Genomic DNA, 4490 nt, shown 5'->3' with positions numbered 1-4490 from the left:
TGTTGTGATGAACCTATTAATAGTAATTGCTATTAATATTAATACACACTGGCTTTAAATAAGTTAGTGCTTGCTGATTACTTTAGCTAATTTTAATGCATTTTGAAATGAATATTTATACCTTTTATTTTTCCAGTAGCCACTCTCATTTCATGTAGCAGTGTTGGATGTTCTTCAAATGCTCTTATAAGAAGAGACATTCCTTCATGATCATTAACAGCATTTCTAATCTTTCTTATAGTATCAGCATCAAGCAGTGATAGAAACTCCTCCAGTTGTCCTTTGATCAATAACTCATGAAACTCTATCAATTCAGATACTTTTGGTCTATCATTTGGTATATCCATTAATGCAATAGGAGAGAGTGGAGGACCTCCTATCAATGGCTTGTTTCTACCTGTAGGAGGATAGAACATTAAAATAACTGTAGTAATTATCTCAATTGAAGTATTTCACAGTTATCATACTACATACCAACTTACTATAAATTTTACACAAAATTTAACAAATTAAATTTACATTACAAATTACACTCCTCCAACAATTTCTGAAAATACTAATTTTGTACATCTTGAGTCCAGTAATGTAACACTCACCAGTAGCAGTACTGTGTACATCATTGGTTCCTTTGATATCATTACCACTGATCATAGCATTACGTTCTATAGAATACACACACACAGTCAATACTAATACAATCAGTTAACTTACTCTCTTGATCTAACTTGCCAGCTGCAGCATTCTCATTCATAGATTTAAGAGCATCTGACAGTGAGTCAAAGGTAGCTCCTCCTTTACTGTCAACATTATCAGCTCTGGACAACCACTTGGAGAGACACTCTTTCAAGCATTGATATACATCACCAGGATGATTCCTTTCAATGGCATCCAGTGAGTCCATGAGTAGTCCTAGTGTCAGTCCTAGTTTCTTCCATCTTGTCTGAGGGAAACCACATCTCTTAAACAGATTAAGTACATCAATAAGTTGGTCTAAAATCATATTCAATGATACATAGATAGTTAATGAACATTACCACTAGTCAAAGGAGAAGAGAAGAGACTCAGAGAAGAGGAACAAGAACTGGTTTTAGTTGCCATTGATCAAAGAACAAGCTAACCGGATGCAGACTTTGCAAAGAAATGACAAGGGAGGGGCTGGTTTTGGGCGGGGCAATTATTGTTATTTTAACCCTTAATATGGCGGCATGGAACAGACAGATAATGATGAACTTTTCATACACAGGGAAGAGAGAAAGTTGATGTGATGAAAATGATAGAGTTACTAATGACAGCAAAGTAACAGATGAGGTAGTTAAAATGTACCTGTATATGTTTACCAGTACATGAATTTTAGTAAAATTGTGAATTACTGCATAATTATGAAATTGTGACCAGTGCCATTGAGCATTTAGCATAATAATCCTATTATATATTTATTTATTCATTTAACTATTTAACATGTTGACAGAATGTGATGGTGAATTATTATCAGTTAGTAGTATATTTATACTTTATTGTTCTCATCTCTGTCCTATCCTTTCTTTCATTTTCTCTCTCGTAGGAGCTTATAGCTTTAAAAGACTCTCATGTATTTAATGTAAGTAATGTAATGTAATCACCCCAAATTTTTATTACATTTTCTGATACATATTGGTGTACTTATGCTGTGTAGAAAGTTTAAGATGATTCTGACTTCAATTTTTCAAATTACGGCCATTTTAAGAAATTACCACAATTTCAAAAAATACCCAAGGTTATATAGCCCATGGTTTTTCTTTTTAAATGGCTCCGATATCAACTCAAATTTTTATTACATTTTCTAATACATATTAATGTCCTTATGCTGTGTAGAAAGTTTGAGCTGATTCCGACTTCAATTTTTCAAGTTACAGCCATTTTAAGAAATTGCCGTGATTTCGAAAATTACCCAAGGCTATAGCCCATGGTTTTTTCCAAAAAATGGCTCCGAAATCACCCCAAATTTTTATTACATTTTCTGATACATATTGATGTCCTTATGCTGTGTAGAAAGTTTGAGCTGATTCCGACTTCAATTTTTCAAGCTACGGCCATTTTAAGAAATTACCAAGATTCTGAAAAATACCCAAGGCTATATAGCCAATCATTTTTTTTAATGGCTCCGAAATTACCCCAAATTTTTATTACATTTTCTGATGCATATTGATGTCCTTGTGCTGTGTAGAAAGTTTGAGCTGATTCTGACTTCAATTTTTCAAGTTACGACCATTTTAAGAAATTGCTGCAATTTCAAAAATTACCCAAGGCTATAGCCCCATGGTTTTTTCTCTTAAACTAAATGTCACTTTATTTAATCTCTCTCTCTCTTCCTCATGTGTGATTGTGTTCTTGGCATGAGGAGCATGGTCAATCTAGCGGCACATACATTTTAAAATTATTTGTCAATTTAATAATTTCTAAAATAAACTACATGTAATATGTATAACTATGAAATAATTACACAAAGCCTAATTTGTTTTCAATTGTTTTATAATAAGGTAAAGAATAACAAGTTTGTTTATGTTTATTGTCTATGTCTAGTCTCCTTAGTGTATTATTGGTCCTGAGAGATTCCATCAGTACCAGTACTCCATCAGTATCAATGTTAGTACGGTAGAGCCAAAGGTAAGATAGTGTGTGGTTGTAGAGTAAAAGTTCAGCTAGTGACTGAGCACTGGTGGAAGTGATGTCAGGATTGTATTGAAGATATAAGCCAGTAATTGTTTTATTATTAATTAATGATTGTGTTAGTGCAATGACTCCATCATCATTAATGGAATCATCACTGATCTCTAGTCTCTTTAATGAAGTATTGTTTGTTAAGTTGTGTGACAGTAAGAGGATGACATCTTTTGTTATTTTAGTGTATCCTATACCAATCCACTTTATTGTTCTTATGTCAAGTGCTAGTGATATCAATAGGTATACAATATCAGGTGATGAGTAATGGAGACGAATTTCCTCATGATTGTCTGTTAATTGACTGATCACTTCCTGACATTGACCTGCTAATGGTTTAGTGAGGGTTACATCATACCAGGTCCACTTCACCTCTCCAGTCTCTTCTCCTAATAATAAACACAGTCAGTCAGTTAACTGATGTGTGTATATTATTATTTAATGCAGTTTAGTAGGTAAATGATAATATTATATTATTTTATTAATGATGTTTGTTTGTGTGTTGTTCCAGGTGATGCTGGTTTTGTACCAGTAAGTCATTACAGCTGCTAGGATGGAATGGGTGTGGTCTATCTTTGATCATGTGACAGTAAACAAAAATCAATTGTACGTTTTATTAATGTATTGGAATCAATAATTATTGTCCCCGAGGCTCTCTCTCTCATTTTCATTCTCATTCTCTTTTTATCATGCTCATTCTTTTTCTCTGATTCTCATTCCTTCTCATTTTCTCTCTTTCTCATTCTCAATTTCTCTCATTTTCATTCTCATTCCTATTCTCGTTCTCTCTCATTCTCGTTCTCCTATTCTCGTTCTCATTCTCTCTCATTCTCATGCTCATTTTCTTTCTCTGATCTCTCTCTCTCTCTCTCTCTCTCTCTCTCTCCCTCTCTCTCTCTTTATAGTCCTTGGTCCATCATACCAGCTAGTCAATTTCTTGTTAGATTATTTTACTGAGAACAACAACTGAACGAACAACAACTAAGTAACTGAAAAAAATCAATAAGAAGCTTGATACATATACATGAAACCACAGAGTCTACAAAGTTGTTAGTTACACAATGTTACATAATAATGTGCATGCATCAGCAATAATTAATGTGGTTACAGTAATAACACAGGTAGAAACCATACACAAGTACACCTGTACATGTACATGTACATTAAAGATAGACCATGAAAGTCTAGAGTTATACCAACATTTGCACAAGCTAATGTAAGCATATACCATATACATGTATCTGGTAATTATCTGTTTTGAATTTTTGTATTTAAATGATATTTCTCTCTTTTAATTCTTTCTCTTTTTAGAGTAGAAGATTCTATATCATAACTTACAATCATACTGACTATGATTTTTGGTAATTTTATTGTGTTTCTGCTTTTTTTTATAAAAAATTATTGTAAAACTTAATCACTGGTACTTTTATACAATGGGACATTAAAGTGTCTCTGTTATACAGAGGTGTCCTTTATGTGGAGGTTATTTTATACAGTAAGGAATGTAATTGGTACACTATAGTAGGGCCACACTGACTTTGCCATTTTAAATTTTGAATAACTTTCTTATTTTAAGTGCTATAAACGGCGGTGTTTCACTTTTGTGCAATGTTTGGATTTTGGGTTCCTTTGATATAAGATAATAGTAGAGCGAAGCTTGTCAAAGTGAAAGAAGAAAATCAAAGCACGAGGCCACTTAGCAAGTACTTACGCCATTACTACCACCTACGCTTCGTGAACACGTGGGCAGTAAGCTGACTGCAAGAAAAATGGCGGAGATTCAACAGCAGAGG

General features: G+C 33.4%; 1 protein-coding gene and 1 long non-coding RNA gene across 2 annotated transcripts in view; one reads left to right on the top strand and one right to left on the bottom strand.

Annotated features, from left to right (window-relative positions):
• The window catches only part of LOC109586688 (uncharacterized), a 9629-nt gene that overhangs the window by 1760 nt on the left and 3379 nt on the right, over window positions 1-4490 (bottom strand). The gene's annotated exons all lie outside the window — the stretch shown is intronic.
• On the top strand, window positions 2419-4108 carry LOC109586693 (uncharacterized). The gene is made up of 4 exons (XR_002187182.1): window positions 2419-3101; window positions 3209-3303; window positions 3603-3746; window positions 4009-4108. It is a non-coding gene; the product is annotated as an uncharacterized LOC109586693 (long non-coding RNA).

This window comes from Amphimedon queenslandica, unplaced genomic scaffold (assembly GCF_000090795.2).
Source record: "Amphimedon queenslandica unplaced genomic scaffold, v1.1 AMPQUscaffold_12809, whole genome shotgun sequence".
NCBI classification, from domain to species: domain Eukaryota; kingdom Metazoa; phylum Porifera; class Demospongiae; order Haplosclerida; family Niphatidae; genus Amphimedon; species Amphimedon queenslandica.
Note: the sequence above shows the minus strand (reverse complement) of the source record. Positions and strands in the feature narration are given on the sequence as shown.